This window comes from Narcine bancroftii, chromosome 4 (genome assembly GCF_036971445.1).
Source record: "Narcine bancroftii isolate sNarBan1 chromosome 4, sNarBan1.hap1, whole genome shotgun sequence".
Taxonomy (NCBI): domain Eukaryota; kingdom Metazoa; phylum Chordata; class Chondrichthyes; order Torpediniformes; family Narcinidae; genus Narcine; species Narcine bancroftii.
Window position 1 is genome coordinate 187,904,195 of NC_091472.1, and position 24,566 is coordinate 187,928,760.

Below are 24,566 nucleotides of genomic sequence, written 5' to 3' on the forward strand. Positions count from 1 at the left end.
ACTGAAAGAATGACAGGCGATGCAGATGTTCAATTGCGACCTGCACTTCCTATAATGAATTGGGTCCTGGCTAATGATGCTAATCTAAAGATCGGGCGGGCTCAGCAGTCTTCTATTGTTAAATGGAAGTGGTATATTCAGAGTCGTGCGACCAGAGGGCCTGAAGGGGTGGGCCGCGTACACGAACAGGTGGCTTACCATCCCAGGTCAGGAACTCACTTATCGGAGGAGGGGGATGGTGGCTCCAGTCAGTATGCTGAGTTGAAGGCAGTCACTTTACCACTAGATCCCCATGATCACCCTCTTCGCCTGTTTACTGATTCCTGGGCTTTGGCTAATGGACTTGTGGTATGGATGCCTGATTTGCAAAAGAACAACTGGATGATACATGACCGCCCAGTATGGGGCAAAGAGTTGTGGCAGCTGTTGTGGGATGCTTCCCACCATCGTGAGATAACCGTTTATCACGTTGATGCCCATACCAATATGGCGACTAACATGGCTCAACATAATGCAGTAGCAGATCAGCTTGCCACTATCAGCTGTGCTGATACCGTCCCCCTGGCTCGATGGGCACATGAACAGAGTGGTCATTTGGGGGAGAAGGGATCAGCTATGTGGTCCCGTACACATGCTTTATCCGTCCATCAGGATGATGTCCGCATGGTCGTACGTACATGCCCAGAATGTCAGCTTGTGAAGTTCCATACCATTCCACCTGGTCCACATGGCCGAATAAAATGGGGTGCTCACTCAGCTGCGGTCTGGCAAATTGATTACATAGGCCCCATGCTAGACTGTATGGGTAAATATTATATCCTAGTAATGGTTGACACCTTTTCGGGCCTGGTTTTTACTTTTCCCACCAAGACGGCTGACCAAGCTAGCACTATCCAAGGACTAAACCATTTGATTTATCGTTATGATGTTCCAGAGGAGATTCACTCTGATAATGGCTCGCACTTCTCCAGGAAAGCAATCTGTGATTGGGCAAATGACAACGGTATTTTATGGATCCACCATATTCCTTATTACCCGCAGGCTGCCGGGTTAGTTGAACAAATGAACGGCTTACTGAAGGAACAAATTCGTTTGGAAACATCACTGGGGACCCAGAAGGGATGGTGCCATGTGCTGCAGCAGGCAGTCGACAATTTGAATCATCGCCCTTTAAAAGGAGGTACACCTTTCCACCGACTTCTTCACGCTTCTGAACTACAGCCTATTCCAGAGGAAAAACAGTCATTGCCCCCCATCCCTGAACTAGAGAATGTTGGACAAAAGGTATGGGTGGCACCACCAGGTAGTGGCCCTCCTGTAAAAGGGGAAATAGTGACACCTGCCCAGGGTAACACTCGGTGGGTAGCTATTGAGGGACAGGATGATTTAGTCTGTTTAAACACTGAATGCTTATGGTATCATGAGTGACATGTGTCAGGCTTCTTTGTTCCAGGTTCTCCATTTTACACTCCTGGTGATCTGGCTTAACAGCTGCTTTGATGCCAGCAATTGGATTTGTAATGTCGAGGACGTTCCAAGGGAGTTACCCGTGGGAAACACGGTCCGATGCATTACACCAAGGAAGTCCTCGGTCACCAGCCTCAAGTGCAGCTTATATAAATATGTTATTGTTCAGCATGTTTCAAAATCTGTTCGTGAGCTCCAGTACCTGGGTATTGTGGCCAACAAGGATAATTTGAGCCTTGGTTGGAATCCTTTCTCATGGCTAACTGCTACATTTGGGGGGGTGGGCCACACTATCCTCCGTTGGTTGCTCGCGTCATTGCTTATCTTTGTAATTGTTGTTTTGATTTCTCTTTTTTCGCTCCCTCTGTACTCAAATACTGGTTAGGCCTCGCAAATGACAGATTGTGACCAAGGGGTGGGATGTAATGGAGGATTAAAACCATGTACCCAGATGCTTTTTGCTTATGTGGAACTGACGACACTGGGTCCACACGCAGGTCACCTTACTTTCAGAACTAGCAGATGTAATTAAACTCAGCCATGGGGACTTATCTGAAGATACACTTTGAAATGGAATTCCACTGTGAGGCCCAGGGAAAGCAGTTGTCAAATGCAACACTCTGAAATTGACGAATTGGTCACAACCTGTCTTGCTCGAGAAGTTTTAATAAGTCTTTGTATCTACGAGATAAACCAGGAAATTATAACATCCTGGTTCCATAATAATTAATCTTCTAAATTGTAGAATGTAATGTTCAGTTTTGATTTTGACTGACAAATATTAGAAGGAGTAGGCGCATGATTAATTGTTTTTGGGGTATATAAGCCTGTGGTCCTGCTGCTGAAGTTTAGACTCTCCGAGGGGTGGGAACACCCCTTGTCAAGAAGGAAGAACAGCCAGAGTCCGAGCAACGTCCCGGTCGGGGGAGGTGGAGAAGCTGCTACCAGCGCCCTGACAACCTACTACAAGTGTGCAGTTGTTGCCTCGCTTCGGCAGTTGGGACCAGTCCAAGCGTTGATAAGTATAGTTGGGAAGGGCTTGCATATTGTAGTGTGAAATCAGCTTTTGAATTAGTAATAAACATTTGTATAAACTGAACTGCTCTCGGTGTGTGTGTCTATTTTCTTTCGGTAGCTCAAACACTGTGACCAATCTAAAATGAACAAAATGAGAGGTATAAGTTTACCCAAGACACATGCGTAACCTCGTGTTTATTGCATCTGCTCAACATTTGGAAGAAGATTCACATAGAAAGGAATAAAACAAATTAGCAACTACCAAAATTAATATTGACTCAAAATCAACTAATCCCTGTCACAATAGATAACCTTTCATTTAGAGAATGGGAGAGAAAAGGGATTAAAAGAATAGAAAATTGTTTTTTGGGAAATAAATTATTATTTTTTGAACAAATGAAGGACAAATATGGTATAACTCATGGTACAATGTTTGCATACCACCAACTGAAAACCTTCTTGAAGGACAAATTTGGAAGCAGGCTGAGGTTACCAGAAGGAAGCAATTGTGAATATATGATTACAGACACAATGATAATTAAAAGATTTATAACAAACATGTACATCAAACTGCAAGAGAAAGAGTATGAGGAAACAAGCTGTAAACCCAAACAAAAATGGGAACAAGATCTAAACATAAAGAATGAAACATGGGAAAAGCTATGCCCAATAATATTTCTTAAAGTTTGGTGATCTCAGTGCTCGGACTGTAATCCCAGGTTAATTTTGGCAAGGAAACCATGGTCACTCTCCTATTTCAAATTAACCTACTTACCTGTGAATTAAAATTCTGAAAGAATTTCCAGGGCAACACCATGGGCAAAGTCTGGAAGAGGTACTGAAGCCTCGGCAACACATTCAACTTGATCAATTGACCCTGCCCATCAACATGATGGGAGGGTCATCCATGTGCTTAGGTCCTCAAATTTTTTGAGCAAGGGTGTATATATAAATTTTGCAGATTATTGTCCACCCTGACTCCCAGGTACTTAATCCCTTTATGTGGCCATTTCAATTGACTGCTTTATTTAAATTGACAATAATCCCCTTTTGTAAGTGGCATAACTTCACTCGTGTCCCAATTGATCTTTTACCCAGAGACTTTCCCATAATCCTCCAGAGTAGAGTGAAGCTTGGCCAGCGAAGTTGCCGGGTCTGTCATCATCAAGAAATAGGTTGACTTTGTGTTCTTCCCAGCCCACTCTGAGCCCCTTGAAGTCTGGATCCTGTTGTATACCTTCAGTCAATGGTTCTATAGCCAAAATGAATAGAGCTGAAGACAATGGACACCCCTATCTACTAGATCTCAATAGAAGGAAGGCTGGAGATATTTGCCCATTCATCACAACTTTAGCCTTGGGCATCTTGATCCAATTTATAAAAATTGACCCTCATCCCAATTTCTCCAGTACCTTAAACAGGAAATTTCATTCTAACCTATCAAACACCTTCTCAGTATCCAGGGCTACAGCGACACTTGGGTCATCCCTTGACTGTGCCAAATGTATGATACTCAGCAATCTGTTTATATTATCTGCAGCCTGTCCTTTTTTGCAGAAAGCCCGGTTGGTCTACATTAGTTAGCTTTGGCAAATGCTTCACCGATCTACTTGCCAGGGCCTTCACAAGTGTAGCTCAATCAATGACTGTACTGCAGCAAGCAAACTTAAAACACAGAAAAGACTGTACTACAGGCATTAATCCACTTAACCAGTAGTAGTCTTGATGGCTCCACATGTGGCTGGCCTGGGAGGGACTGGCTCAAGCATGTATACACGTTGGTGATTGACAGCCAGCCAGGTGGAGTCAGCCTCCCAGGTGGTCATCCCCTGCAGTAGGCTGGTGGGCACACAGCCCAGTGCTGTGGTTGTATCATCACAATGACCACCTGCTGATACAAAGCAACCAATGAAAGGCTTTATTAATTAGAAAACCCAAGCATGCCTCCACATGTGGCTGGCTCACATCCAAGGCAGGTATGAGGAAGGAGACTAGGGCTCTCAAGGGGATTAGGGGATCTTATGGGGAGGGCCTACAGGTACAGAAGGTGGTCCAGCCTGCCCAGCCCAGGGAGGACATCCCTGCAATACTGTGTTCCACCACAGCAAGTATCTAAAAGTCTATATTCTGCATTGGAATAGGTCTATAAGAGGACAGTTTCAATGGGTCCCTATCTTTTTTAAGAATCACCATAATAATTGCCGTTGAGAAGGATTCTGGGAGTGTGGGGGTTTCAACCACCTGATGCACCACCTCCATAAAGATGGACATCAGATCTTAGGATTCCCTGTAAAACTCCTCCCCTGGAGACTTGCCAGCTTGCAACAGAGCCTATGCTTTTCCTATTTCTTTTTCTGTGAAGCGGGCATTCAATCCCTCCTGATCTTCCTAAACTAAATTTGGTAATTCCAATTTTGGCAGGAATTAATCTACTTTCTCAGGCTTCCCAAATTATTTTGATGTATACAATTTTTCATAAAATTGTCTGAAGGGTTCATTTATCTCCTTTGGCTTGTATGAGATCCTGTCATCTGCTCTCTGGATCGCACTAATCATTCTTTTTTAAATTTAATTTTTGTTATTTTTCTCGCTGTGAACCATATCAATCAAAATGCATACAAACAATTCCCTCTTAAATATACACAGTGGCATTTTCTCCCCTTCCCCCCCCTCCCCCCCCCCCACCTTCCCACCCCCCTCCAAACCCATTAAACTTTCAACATATACAATACAATAAAACCATTAAACAATGTCATCACACACACTAATCGTTCTTGAGGCCTGCTCTTCCCTCAACTGCCAGGAGAGGACTCTGGGCTTGTTCCCCCAGCTCGTAATATTTCTGTCTTGATCTTAATATGGTTTTCTCCATCATGTATGTATAGAGTGTGTTATATTTGAGTTTTTTGTTTGTCAAAGACTGATATTTCTCTTCTGAACCTGAGTTTTGAAAATCTTTTTCTAAGTGTGCAATCTCCTGCTCCAATTCCTCTACCTTCCTTAGCTATTCCTTTTTAACTGCTTTTGTATATCCAATTATTTGACCTCTCAGGTATGCATTAAGGGTGTCCCAGTTTGACTGTTGATTCACTGGAGGCATTCTGAGACCAATAGTCTATGTAGGAGCTGAGTTGCAAACTTGGACAGCAAGGATAGCATTTTAATTTAAGTGTTATAAATAAAGTTATAACAAAACCAAAAAGGAAACATACAAAGATACACAAAATAGAGGCCTGTGGCCAAAGCCAAAAACTGACAGAATAGAAACCAAGGAAACCTGACTCTGTACTCTTTCACACACACCAGGTCAGGATCAGACAGTTAGGATACATCAAAAGGAGTCAGGTTTACTGCAGTTAGTTTTAAAAAAAACAACTAACACAGGTTATACATGAAATAAAACTCCCTCTACATTTCTATCTCTCATTGTGAGCACCTCCCCCTGAATCAGGGACCTGAAGAGGAGCACCATGCCCCAGATTTTTAAATCGGTTCACAATCTCATTGGCAGTGGTTTGTTTCTGCAACTTGGAGAAGTCCATGTTCGGTGCATATATTGATTGTGTTAGGTTGTAGCTGTTCTTTCAAGTATTTGAAGGCTCTGCTCCTCAATGTCTGGTTGCACTTCAGCATCATTTCTCCTGATCTTTGATTTAGATTTATTGTCAGAGTACACAATGACATCACCTACAATTCTGTGGCAGAATTACAACTTGTTGGTAGTGCAAAATAAAACTAAAAACTACATCATGTAGACCTGTACTCAAAAAAAGAAATATAAACAAACTGCAATACAGAGGATAAATACAATAAAGTGCAAAAGTAAGAGTCTTTAAATGAGTCCCTGATTGAGTTTGTCATGGTGGAGGGGTAGCAGTTCTTCCTGAACCTGGTGGTGTGAGTCTTGTGGCATCTTTACCTCTTTGCTGATGGTGGCAGTGAGAACAGTCCGTGTGCTGAGTGGTGTGGATCCTTGATGAATGCTGCTGCTCTCCAACAGTAGCATCAGCAGATGGTTCTCAATGGTGAGGAGGGTTTTTCTTGTTTTGTTCTGAGCTGTGTCCACTACCTATTGCAGGGCTTTACACTCCCCATACCAGACCATTATGCAGCCAGTCAGCATACTTTCCATCACACATCTTGTAGAAATTTGCCAGGGTTTCCAATGTCATACCAAACCTCCACAAACTCATGAGGAAGTAGAGGTGCCTTCTTCAAGATGTCATAAGTGTGTTGGGTCCAAGAAAGAAAGATCCTCTGAGATTGTAACTCACAAGAACTTAAATTTGCTCACCCTCTTCACCTCTGATCCCTCAATGATCACTGGATTATACACATCTAGTTTTCCCTTCCTGAAGTCAACAATCAGTTTCTTGGTTTTGGTGCCATTGAGTGTGAAGTTGTTGTTGGTGCACCATTCAGTCAAATTTCAATCTCCCTCCTGAATATACAACCCCTTTTTATACAACCATGGTATCATCAGTAAATTGGTAGATGGTGTTACTGTCGAACTGAGCTACACAGTCTCAGGTGTAAAGTGAGTAGATCAGAGGACTAAGAACAGCCCTGTGGTGCTCTAGTACTGATGGAGATTGTGGAGGAGATGTTCTTACCGATCCTCACTGATTGTGGCCTGGAGGTGAGGAAATCAAAGATCCAATTACCCAGTGGGGTGTTGAGTCCCAGGTCTAAGGAGTTTGCTAATCAGTTTTGAGGGATGATGGTGTTAAATGCCAAACTGTTGTCGATAGAGAGCTTCCTGATGTATACATGTTTGCTGTCCAAGTGTTCCAGGGCTTTGTGTATAGCCAGAGAAATAGCATCCACTGTAGACCTGTTGCTCTAATAGGTGAATTGGAACGAATCTATGTCACTGCTCAGACAGGAGCTGATATACTTCAACACCAGCCTTTCAAAATGCTTCATCACTTTTGAAATTTTTTTTATTTAATACTTCACTGTGTACCATGTTAATAACAATATATACAAATATTCATCATTAAAGTGTACACAGTGACATTTTCTTTTTATTCCCCCCACTTCCTCCCATCCTCCCCACCCCCTATAACTTAAAGCAAGAAATAAAAGGAAGAAAGAAGAAAAATAAATAAGCAATAGAAGAACACAAAAGAAAATCGTGTTGTCCAAATTTTCATATTTAATTATTTTCGTACTTGTATCACCTCAAGAGATGGAGGTCTGAAATTGCCAGTTTCTAATATATTCTATGTATGGTTCCCAAATTTGTTCATATAAAGTATATTTGTCTTTTAGATTGTAGGTAATTTTTTTCTAATGGAATACATTTTGTTCATCTCTACGTACCATTGTTGTATTTTTAAGGTTGCTTCTGTGTTCCTCTTCCATTGCCAATTCAGTATCTTGCTACAATGCATAACACACATGAGTGAGGAGTCGCGCATGGGCACTGGCATTTATTTTTTGGGCTCTGCAAGCCAACGTTCAAGACCACCCCGGAGACGTTACCACCCAGTTGCCCGCTCACCAGCTTCACCGCTCGGACCATCCTCTTGGGGAGAGCTCCCTGCTCCTGGACACAGGAGACCTTCCTCTTTTTTCTCTGGTGATTTCTTTATCTCTTCTTTACTTGATATTGTAGTCTTTTCCTTCTTTGGAGCCATCTTCAAGTTCTTCTTATACTTTTTATCTTGTGACTTTTTTATACTTTTCTTCTCTGCCTTGTTTTTTTTTAACTTTTATTTCCAACTTTCTCTGTGGAGGGCTGGTTTTCCCTGACCAGCCACTACTCCATCATGTGACCACTGTTGAAGTGAGTGCCACTTGTCAATAGACTTTATTTAGGCAGGTTACCACACTCTTGGGCACCGGTACGATTGACACCTGTTTGAATCAGGTGGGTACCACACCCTGCCGGAGTAAGATGCTGAAGATATCTGTCAACATTGTTAAGTTGGTCAGCATAGATTTTTAATACTCGGCCGGGTTCAAACCAGATGCTTTCTTCCGATTCACTCTCTTTGGATACAGACAGGTGAGGATCATCAGTGTTCATGGTGGCAGGCAGTGGTGGTTTTTTCTTGTTCTTACGGTCGAATCAGGCATGGAGGGCATGTGTTCATCTGGGAGTGAACCTTTGCTGTCTCCTACTGCAGCTGATTTGGTTTTGGAGCATGTTATGTCATTTAGGCCCTGCCACATCTGTCAGGTATCCTTCGTGGTTTCCATTTTTGTCTGGAAACTCCACTTGCCCAGGAGATGGCTTTCTGCAGGTCATACCTGCTCCTTCTGTAGATCTAGATCTCTGGACTTAAATGCTAGTGATCTGGCTCTCCACAGTTTCTACATTTCATTGTTTATCCAGGGTTAAAAAAAAACCATGAGCGATTTGGTGGGGACACACCCATCCACAGCTGTTTTGATAAAGTCTGTGACAGCCCTAGTGTAATCATTCAGATTCTCTTCTGAGTCCTTGAACACCGCCCAATCCACTGACTTGAGGAAGTCCTGTAACCGTTCTTCAGCCTCCTGCGACCAACTTCTTGCTGTCCAGAGCCTCTCTTTTTTCGGTCCTATTTGTATGAAGGCAGAAGGATCACAGCCAGATGATCCAACTTGCCAAAATGTGATCTTGGGAAAGAACAGTAGGCCTTCCTTATCATGGTGATGCAGTAATTGAGTGTGCTGTGACCTCTGGTACAGCAGGTTACATGCAGGTAGTAGTTGGGCACTCTTTTCTTGAGACAGTCCTAATCTAGAGGCTCCGATAGCTCAGTGGTTAGAGCACTGGCCTTGTAAACCAGGGGTTGAAAGTTTGTTCCTTGCTGGGGCCTCATTTCTGTGAGGGGTGCTGGAAAAGTGGTGGCCCTCTCTCCACCTTACAGTAGATGAAAGTTCTAGATCTTCATGTATGTTACATGACAATAATGGAACTTTTACCTTTAAAGTGTGTCGGGTGAGCTGTCTTTTATTTACTGACCGCATCATGCAGCTCTGCAGGTGCCTGTTTGTAATTGGAAATGGGAGGGATATAAGAGTTTAGAGTGAGAATCACTGATGATAATTCTTGGGGTAGATAGAAGGGTCTACATTTAATCGAGTCACTTTAAGGCAGTAGAGATTGAGTCTGTGCATGAGCCATTATTAGCAATAAAGTACACACCGGCCCATTTCTCTTTGCCAGAATCTGAGTTCCAAGTGTCTGTGAACTGTGAAACCTTCTGGTTGGATAGCAGTGTCCAGTGTGTTCTCTGTTAGCAAGGTCTCGATGCAGCAAACAACTGAGATTTGTCTCACCTTTATTCAGACCGCCAATTACATCTGAATTAACCCACCACTATCGTGGGTTAAATCGCGCAATATGAAATTACATAACCAGGAAGGGTGAGTTAGAGCCTGGCTGCGTTAACTCACCAATAGCCTTCTGGCAGTGTGAAACCACAACCTGCTCTCGCATTGTCATTGCTGGAGAAGGGATCCCCTTAAAATCCTGAGTTGCAGATTTACCTGCAAATAATGGTGAGGTGTGAAAGGCTCCTGGGGTCAGCTTGTCCTGCAAATTTTCTCATTTCCTAGGAGGGTTGGCAGTGAGAAAAGGGGCTTCTGACAAAGCAGCCTTGCCCTCAGGACATCAATTTTAATCTCTTGTGACAGAGTATATACATGTTTTTTGGGAGATAAATTGGGAAAGGTTAGTTAGAGTAGGTCACATACAAACACTTTAAAATAGATCTTATTTAAAATACTGGAGCTCTGCCCCACGCCTAGACCTGTTAGGGCCAACAGTCTTTGCAAGAGCTTTGGAGAGTGCCCAAGAGACTTCACTAATGAATTGTTGTTTACAAAAGGCAACAGATAAAAGATCTTGTCGGCGCTGCAGATTATCTGGAGATGTTCAAAGGGAGTCATGTGGTTTTGCAAGCAGAGAGAGTTAAACAGGGCTTTCACTTAGATAGTCAAAAAGGCTTTCTCTCAGAGACACACAGAGATCACTTCTACAGTGTTACAGCCAGTAACAGCAGCTGAGACTGGAACAGGACAAACTGACAAGCTTGTGGAAAACCCATTGGAAGACAGATTCTTATTTCAGCCTGGTCAAAGCCTTTGATGGTTCATGCAAGAGTAGAAGACTGGCTGTCTAATGTTTCACTTGGAATAAGAGAAACGAAAAGGAACTCTGTGGTGACCTGAAAGAAAGAGTTTATCATCTGGAGAATCCTGAGGGGGGGGGGGGGGGTAAGTTTCGTCAGCAAGAAAACTGAAGTGGCTGATTAAAAAGGAATCAGTTGTGGGAGTCCAACGAACAACAAATCTCTCTCTGAAAAACCGATAAGAACCCTTCCTGAGCAGTAACCATTTACTTTTCAAGCACCAAAGCCTGGTGAACTTCATAAATGTTAAATTCTGTGTATAGTATGAGAATTGCCCTGCAACCAGTGAATGAGAAGTGAGATTGGACTGTGAACCAAAGAACTTTTCTGTGAACTGACACCCACACATTACATATATGTGCGCTGAGAATTAGAAAGGGGGGGGGGGGGGTTAAGCGAGGTTAGTTAAAGTGGGATTCTGTCTTCATGCTTAAAGATTATTAAAGGCAACTTTTGTTTAAGTAATCATTTGTCGTGGTGAATATTGCTGCTGGGTTTTGGGGTCCTCTGGGCTCGTAAACGCTCTAGTGACTGGACATCAGCCAGTAAATGGACGGTAGGGGGAAGTCTTTTGGGCAGAAATGCGGGGAAGCGTGGAGGTGGAATCCGGTTGAGGGAATTCCTTTCCAGATCTGCTCCGGGACCTGGCCACTCATTGATTGGCACAGACAGCGTTCCACCCAAGTCTACTCCATCTCTTGGTTTTCTTCCCACAGATGCATCCTCACCTACTGAGTATTTCAAGCATTTTATAAGTTTATGGACGATTTCCAGCATCTGCAGATTTTTATTTTCACTGGGTTTCTTCTCAATCCAGTTCCTTCCATCAGGCGATCTGTCCTGAGGAGTCGACGGTTGTCCGTATCCCTATTCAATGATGCCCAGGCAACAGCGCAACCTACTCGCTTCTTTGAGCGCCGTCACCCTCCACCCACCTGGTGTCCACACCCCGATCTGTTCTTTGTATGTCGGATCCCACCCGTGGGTGTGGAACTCGCCGAGCGAGCGAGCCGGCCCCTGCCTGCCGTCCCCGCCTCACCCTCCGGCCGTTGCTGCCGCCCGGGCGGGAGGCGGGGATCTGACGTCAGTTCACTCGGTTCCGGTTGCAACTGGGTTGGGTTCTGTTCTCGGTTCCGGAGCGGAGCCGGGACGAAGTTGCCGCGGCCTGAGGTCTAAGTTTTCCCCCGGAGCTCCGTGCCTAGAGCGCTGCGGGTCAAGGGGAGGGGGAAGGGGAGAGGGGGAGGGGGAGGGGGTAAGCGGTCGAGTCAGCCAGAGACAGGGCTGCGGGAAAACGGCGCTGGGGCCTTGACTCGCCGCTGAGAGGCTCCTTTCAGGGTAGGGGTCGTGCCTGGAGGGTCCCACAAAGTCGATGGCACCTGATGTTGGGAGTGGGGGTAAAGCTGTCTGAGAGTGGAAAAGTCACGGCGCGAAATGGTGGAAAACTCGGGCTCTTATCCTCTCCCTCCCTCCCTCCCCTCCCCCCCCCTCCTCCCTCCCTCCCCCCCCCTCCCCTCCCTCCCCCCCCCCCTCCCTCCCTCCTCCCCCCCCTCCCCTCCCTCCCTCCCCCTCTCCCCCTCTCCCCCTCCCCCCTCTCCCTCTCCCCCCCCTCTCTCCCCCTTCCCCCCCTCTCCCTCTCCCCCTCCTCCCCCTCTCCCCCTCCCTCTCCCCCTCCCTCTCCCCCTCCCTCTCCCTCTCCCTCTCCCTCCCCCCCCTCTCCCTCTCCCCCCTCTCCCTCTCCCCCCTCTCCCTCTCCCCCCCTCTCCCTCTCCCCCTCCCTCTCTCCCTCCCTCCCATTAACCCAGGTATCCAGTATCACTTGTAAACTGCCCACATGATCACTTCAGCTTCCTCGAGTTACTGGTACAGATTCCTTTCTTAAGAAAGGGTTCATTTGTAAAAAGTCTACACTTTTTATAACCTGTTTAGACTGATCAGAACTGTCTGTTGACTTGTCTATGTTGGCACACACACACTGCACTCTCCTTAAATCTTTTCAAAGTTGCAAACCGAGTTGGAATCCACTGGAGACTGTGTTAGGATCATGTGCACAGGGGGGAGGGGGGGGGGGATAAAAAAAACCCCATCTGAATCACTCAAGAGCCACCAGGACCACCTGTGTCTCCCTAACTTCCCCGTGAATCGGTTTCATTTTGATGCTTCGTAGTGGTTGCATTGGTTTGGCTTTGAGATTGCATAATATTGGAAAGGACGTAGATGAAGAGTTTCAAGCATGTGGTCCATGTGATCTTCTTGGCTTTGAACCAGCCATTCTATTTCCATCTCGTTAGCTGTTATTGTCTCAAAATACTTTTGTTAAGATCTATCACTGACCAGTTAAAAAAAAATTTAAACCAAGTTGAGTCAATTGGATTTCACACTGTTTTATAAAGGTTACTTTCTGAGGCATACTTTTACATTTGATTTTTTTGGGGTCAGTATTAAACATCAAAATAGGACAAAAGAAAAACTGGTTCAATAAGAACAGAAATTGGATTCCCACTGAATTCCTGAGTTGGTGGGTGTACGTGAAAGGATCTGCCAAACTGGAAATGAGAGCTTTTTTTGAAGGAGAGCTTTTAGAGCAGGTCTTTAACTTGTACTGCCTTCTTGCACACTGAAAAGCTGTTTTCGCAGAAGGTCCTGTAAGTAAAGAGAGCAAATGGTGGCAATACTCAATTCAGATAGTGCTTATTGCAAGAACATAGAAAGTTCTGAACTATAATCTTTGATCAGAATATGAGGGTTTGAAATTCATGACTGAGCTAGAACTTATGAGGGTTTGAAATTCATGACTGAGCTAGAACTTTCTGGTTTGGGTGCTAATAAGATGAAAATTCTGCATTGGGAAGCATATAGATGATGTGGAAGAAGCTTGAAGGCCAAAAAATGACGTAAAGGAAAAGAGTACTTAAAATAAATGGATATTCTGTACAGTTGGCCACTGATAAGCAAAGAAAGTTGAAATAAGACTGTGTCACAGTGAATTACCTATCATGATAATTGAAGGAGGAGCTCGGAAGGCACTCACATCTTTGTGTGTACCTTTAGAGAATCATTTAGAACAAGAATAAAGATGAAGGATTGTACAGGAATTGGCTCCAATCCAAAAAGCTTTTTGGGAATTAGATGAAAGTTCAAGCCAATCATTTTGGCTTAAGTGGAGATTTGTAAAATATGTGACAATTAAATAGTCATTAATAAGATAACTATTGTAGATTTATAGATTTCCATTAGGAAGCTTTAGTAGACAACTGAAAGTTCTTGTTTCTGGGCTACATGCAACTGTTCCATAACTTAAAAATATGAAGGAGTGGAAGAACCAATATTTTGAACTTCAATTACAATTAAAATGGGCAGTATTGCATCAAGGTGCCTCAAGCAGGCGAATAATGCTTTTGTTCCCTGGCTATTGTCTGCAATGAATGCTGGCTATGTTTACAAGAGATGCCTCATCCCCCCATTCTCCCCCATCCGCCCATTCTCCCCCATCCGCCCATTCTCCCCCATCCCCCCATTCTCCCCCATCCCCCCATTCTCCCCCATCCCCCCATTCTCCCCCATCCCCCCATTCTTCCTCACCCCCCCCAGTCTTCCTCACCCCCCCAGTCTTCCTCACCCCCCAGTCTTCCTCACCCCCCAGTCTTCCTCACCCCCCAGTCTTCCTCACCCCCCAGTCTTCCTCACCCCCCCATTCTTCCTCACCCCCCCATTCTTCCTCACCCCCCATTCTTCCTCACCCCCCCATTCTTCCTCACCCCCCCATTCTTCCTCACCTCCCCATTCTTCCTCACCCCCCCATTCTTCCTCACCCCCCCATTCTTCCTCACCCCCATTCTTCCTCACCCCCCCATTCTTCCTCACCCCCCCATTCTTCCTCACCCCCCCATTCTTCCTCACCCCCCCATTCTTCCTCACCCCCCCATTCTTCCTCACCCCCCCATTCTTCCTCACCCCCCCATTCTTCCTCACCCCCCCATTCTTCCTCACCCCCCCATTCTTCCTCACCCCCCCATTCTTCCTCACCCCCCCATTCTTCCTCACCCCCCCATTCTTCCTCACCCCCCATTCTTCCTCACCCCCCCATTCTTCCTCACCCCCCCATTCTTCCTCACCCCCCCATTCTTCCTCACCCCCCCATTCTTCCTCACCCACCCCATTCTTCCTCACCCCCCCATTCTTCCTCACCCCCCATTCTTCCTCACCCCCCATTCTTCCTCACCCCCCATTCTTCCTCACCCCCCATTCTTCCTCACCCCCCATTCTTCCTCACCCCCCATTCTTCCTCACCCCCCGTTCTTCCTCACCCCCCGTTCTTCCTCACCCCCCGTTCTTCCTCACCCCCCGTTCTTCCTCACCCCCCGTTCTTCCTCACCCCCCGTTCTTCCTCACCCCCCGTTCTTCCTCACCCCCCGTTCTTCCTCACCCCCCGTTCTTCCTCACCCCCCGTTCTTCCTCACCCCCCGTTCTTCCTCACCCCCCGTTCTTCCTCACCCCCCGTTCTTCCTCACCCCCCGTTCTTCCTCACCCCCCCAGTCTTCCTCACCCCCCCAGTCTTCCTCACCCCCCCAGTCTTCCTCACCCCCCCAGTCTTCCTCACCCCCCCAGTCTTCCTCACCCCCCCAGCCTTCCTCACCCCCCCAGCCTTCCTCACCCCCCCAGCCTTCCTCACCCCCCCAGCCTTCCTCACCCCCCCAGCCTTCCTCACCCCCCCATTCTTCCTCACCCCCCCATTCTTCCTCACCCCCCCATTCTTCCTCACCCCCCCATTCTTCCTCACCCCCCCATTCTTCCTCACCCCCCCAGTCTTCCTCACCCCCCCAGTCTTCCTCACCCCCCCAGTCTTCCTCACCCCCCCAGTCTTCCACACCCCCCCAGTCTTCCACACCCCCCCAGTCTTCCTCACCCCCCAGTCTTCCTCACCCCCCCAGTCTTCCTCACCCCCCCAGTCTTCCTCACCCCCCCAGTCTTCCTCACCCCCCCAGTCTTCCTCACCCCCCCAGTCTTCCTCACCCCCCCAGTCTTCCTCACCCCCCCAGTCTTCCTCACCCCCCCAGTCTTCCTCACCCCCCCAGTCTTCCTCACCCCCCCAGTCTTCCTCACCCCCCCAGTCTTCCTCACCCCCCCAGTCTTCCTCACCCCCCCAGTCTTCCTCACCCCCCCAGTCTTCCTCACCCCCCCAGTTTTCCTCACCCCCCCAGTCTTCCTCACCCTCCCAGTCTTCCTCACCCCCCCAGTCTTCCTCACCCCCCCAGTCTTCCTCACCCCCCCAGTCTTCCTCACCCCCCCAGTCTTCCTCACCCCCCCAGTCTTCCTCACCCCCCCAGTCTTCCTCACCCCCCCAGTCTTCCTCACCCCCCCAGTCTTCCTCACCCCCCCAGTCTTCCTCACCCCCCCAGTCTTCCTCACCCCCCCAGTCTTCCTCACCCCCCCAGTCTTCCTCACCCCCCCAGTCTTCCTCACCCCCCCAGTCTTCCTCACCCCCCCAGTCTTCCTCACCCCCCCAGTCTTCCTCACCCCCCCAGTCTTCCTCACCCCCCCAGTCTTCCTCACCCCCCCAGTCTTCCTCACCCCCCCAGTCTTCCTCACCCCCCCAGTCTTCCTCACCCCCCCAGTCTTCCTCACCCCCCCAGTCTTCCTCACCCCCCCAGTCTTCCTCACCCCCCCAGTCTTCCTCACCCCCCCAGTCTTCCTCACCCCCCCAGTCTTCCTCACCCCCCAGTCTTCCTCACCCCCCAGTCTTCCTCACCCCCCAGTCTTCCTCACCCCCCAGTCTTCCTCACCCCCCCAGTCTTCCTCACCCCCCCCCCAGTCTTCCTCACCCCCCCAGTCTTCCTCACCCCCCCAGTCTTCCTCACCCCCCCAGTCTTCCTCACCCCCCCAGTCTTCCTCACCCCCCCAGTCTTCCTCACCCCCCCAGTCTTCCTCACCCCCCCAGTCTTCCTCACCCCCCCAGTCTTCCTCACCCCCCCAGTCTTCCTCACCCCCCCAGTCTTCCTCACCCCCCCAGTCTTCCTCACCCCCCCAGTCTTCCTCACCCCCCCAGTCTTCCTCACCCCCCCAGTCTTCCTCACCCCCCCAGTCTTCCTCACCCCCCCAGTCTTCCTCACCCCCCCAGTCTTCCTCACCCCCCCAGTCTTCCTCACCCCCCCAGTCTTCCTCACCCCCCCAGTCTTCCTCACCCCCCCAGTCTTCCTCACCCCCCCAGTCTTCCTCACCCCCCCAGTCTTCCTCACCCCCCCAGTCTTCCTCACCCCCCCAGTCTTCCTCACCCCCCCAGTCTTCCTCACCCCCCCAGTCTTCCTCACCCCCCCAGTCTTCCTCACCCCCCCAGTCTTCCTCACCCCCCCAGTCTTCCTCACCCCCCCAGTCTTCCTCCCCCCCCAGTCTTCCTCCCCCCCCAGTCTTCCTCCCCCCCCCCAGTCTTCCTCCCCCCCCCAGTCTTCCTCCCCCCCCAGTCTTCCTCCCCCCCCAGTCTTCCTCCCCCCCCCAGTCTTCCTCCCCCCCCCAGTCTTCCTCCCCCCCCAGTCTTCCTCCCCCCCCAGTCTTCCTCCCCCCCCCCAGTCTTCCCCCCCCCCCAGTCTTCCTCCCCCCCCCCCAGTCTTCCTCCCCATTCTTCCCTTTGAGAATTTTTCAACAAAATGACATAAGGGCTGTGGAATTAAGGGATTATAGCTGCATGAAAACTGAATTGGCAAGAACTATGGATATGAGTGGATTGCTTTTTAGTTGAAAGATGCAATATATTAGTTGTTCCCCCAGGGGTCGAATTAGCAACTACTAATATTTTTAGATTTTTCCGAATGACCTAAATTCGTGTTTAGGGGATGATAGTGAAATGAATGGGCAATGCACTTTAGAGAGATTTAATGTCAAAAGAAACTATTCTGGCACAATTTGAAAATTATGAGCGTAGATTTCAGTTCTCATTTATACAAATCCTTAAAAGGTTGCAGGAAAGTTGATTTTTAAAAAAAAAGCATTCGAGCTACTTGTGTTTATAAATAGAAGTGAAAGCGATCATGTTTAACATTGTAAGTCTCTGACTTCATATGAATTATTTTTCTGATTACCACATCAGACAAGATGCAAAAAACATCAGAAAAAGAACAGAATCTAGAGTTCATTGCATTTTTGTAATTTTATGTTATGAGGGAAGTTGGGAAATTTCTTCTTGAAGCTTGGAGATTCAACTTCTTGTGCAGTGCACAAAAATGCTGGAGAAACTCAGCAGGTCCTGCAGCATCCATGGAAAGTAAAAGACATTTGAAATTTCAAGCCTGACTCCTTCTTCAGGTGTGCCAAAAATCAGACAGTCCCCTGAATTTAAAAAGGTATGGCCAAGGGGAAGAAAGAGGAAAAGTCGTTTTCATGATGTAGATTTTAAAAGGACGTCGGTCTGGTGAGGGGTTGATGAAAAATCTATTGGGAAAGAAGAGAAATTCAGGGGCTTTTGAATCTAAAAGATGTACCTGAAAAGTGTCATTTTCTTTTGCACCAGGATTATTGTGAATATTTATATCTATCTTGCATATTTATTTTCTTCTTAATTCAATTAGTTTACTATTATAGTTTTTCCCTTTTAGTAGAACCTGTTCAGCTTCAGCAATAAGAATTTTAGTGCAAAATTATCATCATGCAAAGTGGTGGTAACTGATTCCAGCAACATGGACCATAGTTGGAGAGATACCTGAAGGGTTTAAGTTGTGCACCAAAGTGGTGGTAACTGATTCCAGCAACATGGACCATAGTTGGAGAGATACCTGAAGGGTTTAAGTTGTGCACCAAAGTGGTGGTAACTGATTCCAGCAACATGGACCATAGTTGGAGAGATACCTGAATGGTTTAAGTTGTGCACCAAAGTGGTGGTAACTGATTCCAGTAACATGGACCATAGTTGGAGAGATACCTGAAGGGTTTAAGTTGTGCACCAAAGTGGTGGTAACTGATTCCAGCAACATGGACCATAGTTGGAGAGATACCTGAAGGGTTTAAGTTGTGCACCAAAGTGGTGGTAACTAATTCCAGCAACATGGACCATAGTTGGAGAGATACCTGAAGGGTTTAAGTTGTGCACCAAAGTGGTGGTAACTGATTCCAGTAACATGGACCATAGTTGGAGAGATACCTGAAGGGTTTAAGTTGTGCACCAAAGTGGTGGTAACTGATTCCAGCAACATGGACCATAGTTGGAGAGATACCTGAAGGGTTTAAGTTGTGCACCAAAGTGGTGGTAACTGATTCCAGCAACATGGACCATAGTTGGAGAGATACCTGAATGGTTTAAGTTGTGCACCAAAGTGGTGGTAACTGATTCCAGTAACATGGACCATAGTTGGAGAGATACCTGAAGAGTTTAAGTTGTGCACCAAAGTGGTGGTAACTGATTCCAGCAACATGGACCATAGTTGGAGAGATACCTGAAGGGTTTAAGTTGTGCACCAAAAGCAGAGAGGTGGGATGATGCACTGCTTCTCATATCTGTATGCCAACAGAATGGAAATTGTCTTAGTCTAAGATTTGTAATACAGATAAAAACCGATTAAATCCTTGAGATTGGAAAGGGGATGAATTATGGACAGCAATTGAGGGATTACTGTATACATCTGTGTAAATCTCAAAGTTGCTATGGATTTTGTATTGTTAAGGCAGTGGACAGCAGTAGTTTTGAAATTATTACAAAATTTGGGCCATAACTATTTCTATAGTAAAATTTTATATATTATTTGCATACTGCAGCTTGGCTATTAAAATGGGTATGTTGTTGAATTTGGGGTTTTAGTTCCATAGGTTAAAAATCTTCCATCTTGTAAATTAGTTCCACTCACGGCAAGAATTTTGGAGGTAACATGCAGTGTTACAGAGATAAATATTAGGGCAATGACAGTCTTCACTGAGAAGAGGCCCATATTGGACATCAGCTAAATTTGAGGAAGGTGCTCCATGGTCCATCCCAGTCAATGAAAGGCCTTTGTGAGGTTGAAAGACATAGACCGTTTGGTACTGCTTTACATTTCTTATAGAATTGCCATGCAGTGAAGATCATGTCCACTATATATGTGTATGGTCAGTATCCACTTTGATGCAGAGGGCAGCTCTTTGACCATTGGGAAGATGTATTTGAAAAGACCATGACAGTGTTTCACTATTGCCTTCAGTGCATCAGTACAAAAACAGATCATGACCTCAAAAGGCGCAAAACAAATGGTCTGCTAAACTGCAGTGAAAATTGCATTTGAATACGTTTTTGACACTTGGACTAATGACGCTACAGAGATGCCATCAATTCCAGTTCTGCAAAATCCTCCAAATCTAATGGAAAGAATGAAGATCAGTTTCATTGTAATATCTCAGCCAGAATGATACAATTGGCTCCATTGAGTAGGCTTTATAATGTGCATGTGTCTGCACCAGCTTCCTGAAGCAAACACTGTATTCTGAGCTCTATCATGGGAAGTGATTACCAGGCAGGCAATGAAAAGGTGTCAAGGATTTTCTCATTCTCTTGGAAAAGTTGCAATATCCTGGCCTTGCTTCTCAAAGTGGAGATGGAGCTCCAAGACCATGTATCAGCAACACACAGAAGCACATGACAAACAATGGGACAAGTGCACCATCCCGTAAAATACCCACCTGGCTGCTCATCAGGCACCTCGTGTCAATCTGTAATGGAATCTTCAGATCACGTGTTAGTTTCACCATTCCCTCTGAACTTGGTGAACTGGAGTTGAAGGTGGTCCTCCTTGATCCAGAAGATCTTCCCAAGAAGAAAGAAACATCGGTAATGAATGCAAGGAAAAAAATATTAACAGCATCTTGTTAAAGTGCAATTTTCTTTTATATGCATGTTTTTCTAATTCCTTCCAAATGTTGTTGAGTTGAACACAAACTGCTGTATAAATAAAGTTTACATACAGTACATTGCACTAACATTTTATTTAATTTTAATCCATAAATAATTTTACCATGTTTTGTAAACCATTGTACACAGTAGGCAAAATGTGTCTGATATATCATGTACCGAGGTATATTTGTGTAATAGATGATCGGGTATAATAGTCAAACACTCCACCACCTTTTTTTGGCCCAAAAATCGGGTGGTTTCCATATGACCTGTGTAAAAGTCAACACCCCTACATTTGAACGCTTTTGTCCACCCATCTGAGCTCCCAAAATCCTGATCGCAGATCCTTGCCCCAGCCACCAATCCACCCGACGCCCTGACTGTGGATCTTAGCCCCGTCCACTGGACCTCTTGAAGTTCTGACCTCAGACCTTCGCCCTGATCACCTGCCCACCAGAGCTCCTGATGCCCTGGCCACAGACTCTCCTAGGCTCCAGCCGCCTGCCTATTTGAGCTCCCAATGTCCTGAATACGTTGAACGACGCAGATACTTACCTTGTAAATATCGACCCCTCCCTAAATTTGACCTGAAAAATTGGTACAAAAAACTTGCACAAGTATATATGATAGGCAAATAAATTGTCTCTAATTCTCCAATAAACAAGGGAATGATACCACTTGCAAGCATTTCAATGTGAGTTTATTGTCATCCACATACTGGTAAGCGCAATTCACTGATGAACTGAAATTCTTGCCTGCTGCAGCCAAAGAAGTATATATGATAAACCAACAACAATAGTAAAAAAAAATGCTACAAATACAAGGCAGAAAGAAAGATAATATATTTCAAAGGAGAGCTGAAAAACACTAAGTGACATTTCAGTAATGCAGACAGATCATTTGGTGGCCCTGCAATTGTTAGGATTTGAGTAGCAAGGGGAGCTTCAAGGGCTCTTGTTGAAACTCTTGTTGAATCTGGAGCAGCTGGACTTCAGACATCTGTGTCTTCTGTCCGAAGAGATTGGGGCAAGGGTGATGAGGTTCTTTATAATATTGGCAGCCCTCTTGAGACAGCTTCTCGTGTAGATGTTTTCATTGGGTGGCACCTCGGGACTCCTTTCTTGCAGTCTTCTGCATTCTTTTGACACTTGAATTTCCACGCCAGACTGTGATGCAGCCAATCTGTAAACTTTCCACAGCGCACCCGTAGAAGTTCAATAGATTATTTAATGACATGCCAAATCTCCTCAGAATTCAATTAAAATTTTAATTCTTTTAAATTGAGACTTGCTTAACAGGCACTTCCAGCCCACATGCCTGTGCCACCCAAATACACTAATTAACTTGCAAACCCTGTGTTTTTTGAAGGGTGAGAGGATCTTGCTAATATCGAGAACGAGCTTATTGTTCTGCCACCACATAGATTCGCAAAGTCATAACTTTCTGCTATTATGCTAATAACAATGGTTGTCATTAGTAAAGTTATAGATTGTGTTAGATCTGAACTTGGCTACTCCATCATGAGTGTAAAGCAGGAAAATAAGCACACAGCTTTGAGGTGTCCATGTTGGTGATCAGCGAGGAGAAGATGATGTTGACAATTTCACTTGCGATTTGCTGATGAAAAAAATCTGGGATCCAGTTGAAAAGGGATGAGCAAAGTTTTAGATTCCTGAATTTGATTGTAGTTTTGCTGGTACAGGGTGTTAAATGCCAAGCTGCAGTCAGTAAACAACAAACAGCCTGATGTAGGTGTTCTTGTGATCTAGATGATTTAATACAGTGTAGGGGGCCAACTCTATGCCATCTACTGTTGTGACAATAGGTAAATTAATGAAGGTCCCAATCCTTCCTGAAGCAGGAGTTGTTTTCTAATTCGCCAACCTCTCCAAGCATCTCATCACAATATATACAAGTGCATGTAGCTAGGTAAATCTCAAGGGGCTGACAAAGTGTTGCCGAGGACATTGTGGGAAGCAGGGAAGAAATTGCAGGGGCCCAGGCACAAATATTTGGCTAAAGATGAGTTACCAGATTGAAGGGATGCTAATGGATTTTTAAGAAGGTCTGCAAGGAGAAGCCAGGTAACTCCTGGCCACTGAGCCCAAGATCAGTGGTGTAAAGGTTACTGGAGGTGATTCTGAGGGCAGGGTCTATTAGCATTTCAGAAGGGCACAATCTGATTTGGAATAGTCTGAGGTTTGAGTTTTTCTCCTTTATTATTTTTTTTTGCATTATTTGAGTTTTTTTCTTAAAAATGTATATTATTTAGAATATGAATTATGGATATGATTTACAATTTATGTTAGTGTTATATGGAATATCTTATTTAGTTTATAACCATCTATGTATTGAATTGTACCCCTTTTGTTTGTATGTTCTTTATTAAAATCAATAAAAAATATTTTTAAAAAGAAAGGAATAGTCAGCATGGCTTTGTGCTGGAAATCATGTCTCACAAAATTGATATTTTTTTAAATAACAAAGATAATTGATGAGGCTACGGCCCTGGATGTTGTTCACGTGGACTTTAGCAAGGCCATACAGCATCGAATCCACGCTGCTGAAGATCCAACTGCACTGGATAGGTCACGTCTCCAGAATGGAGGACCATCGCCTTCCCAAGATCGTGTTATATGGCGAGCTCTCCACTGGCCACTGAGACAGAGGTGCACCAAAGAAGAGGTACAAGGACTGCCTAAAGAAATCTCTTGGTGCCTGCCACATTGACCACCGCCAGTGGGCTGATCTCGCCTCCAACCGTGCACCTTGGCGCCTCACAGTTCAGCAGGCAGCAACCTCCTTTGAAGAAGACCGCAGAGCCCACCTCACTGACAAAAGACAAAGGAGGAAAAGCCCAACCCCAACCAACCAATTTTCCCTTGCAACCGTGTCTGCCTGTCCCGCATCGGACTTGTCAGCCACAAACGAGCCTGCAGCTGACGTGGACATTACCCCTCCATTAATCTTCGTCCGCAAAGCCAAGCCAAAGAAAAACATGGTAGGGTAGTGTCAAATTACATGAAATCCAGCGTGATCTACTGATTGTGTACAGATTTGGTTTGATGGTAGGGAAAAGAAGGTGGTTGTGGAGAGTTGTTCAGATTGGAGGCATGCGATCAGGGATGAGTTCTGGATCTACTGTTGTATGTCATCTATTTCAGCCATTCTCATTGGGGGCATAAGGCACCCCTGGGGGGGGAAATCACAGCACTTTTAAAGAGGGCCGCAGACTGAAAGAGTACTTTTTTTGTTTTTTATGGAGTTGGTAGGAGAGAATTATGGAAGAAACCAATTAATCTTGACTGCTTTGCAGAAAAGGGGGCCCATAAACTTTGCTCAAAATTTGTGGGCCTCCTTCCCTAAGAAGCAGTCAAGTTTAGTTGGTTTCTTCCTGAGGGGTCCAGAGCGAAAAAAAACGTTGAGAATGGCTGATCTATATTAATGACTTGGATGACAATGTAGCTAGTATGCTTTTAGTAAGTTTATGAATTATACTAAAATGGTCAGTAAAGAAGGTAACCTGAAATTACAGCAATATGTAGATGAACTGGGTGATGGAAGTGTAATTTTACTTGGACAAGTGTGAATTTTTGGAAGTTAAACCAGGGCTAGACTCGCCAGTAAATGGTAGGGTCCTTAAGAAAATTGTAGAATGGGGAGACCAAGGAGTATGTGCATAGTTTCTACAAATTGGTGGCACAGGTAGACAGGGTGGTGAAGGAGACCATGCTTGCCTTCATCAGTCAGGACATGTTACAGTACACGAAACATTGCGTACAGCTCTGGTCGCTCAGCTTGTAAGAAATTGCGGCACTGCTGTAATGGCAGAGTCACTGTTGATCTAGACCTGGGAGAGCAGAGGCACAGTGCTGTTCTGAAGGATTCAGCCACCTGGTCCTGATACTGGTGGCTCTGTGCAAGGATTAAACAAACTGTCAGAGGAGCCGATGGTGGTTTTAAACTAAAATCCTGCAACTGCAGGGTCTGTGCCTAAGAAGGTGGTGCCTATACCCAGCAGCAGCCACGAGGGGTTGCAGACTATGGGGGAGCAGTGGACTGGCATAGGACATCGTAAACTGGGTGAACCCCTCCCCACACCGTTGAGAAGC

The 24,566-nt window shown here is 46.0% G+C and overlaps 1 protein-coding gene across 10 annotated transcripts in view; it reads left to right on the plus strand.

The window, feature by feature from the left end:
- Positions 1-11,721: 11,721 nt before the first annotated feature.
- Positions 11,722-24,566, plus strand: part of clip1a (CAP-GLY domain containing linker protein 1a) — a 179,303-nt gene continuing 166,458 nt past the window's right edge. For 9 of the 10 annotated variants that reach the window (XM_069933240.1, XM_069933242.1, XM_069933250.1 and 6 more), the window contains exon 1: positions 11,722-11,783. The gene's annotated coding sequence lies outside the window, so the exon portion shown is untranslated. The remainder of the gene's footprint in view (positions 11,784-24,566) is intronic. The other variant, XM_069933241.1, reaches the window with a different exon arrangement.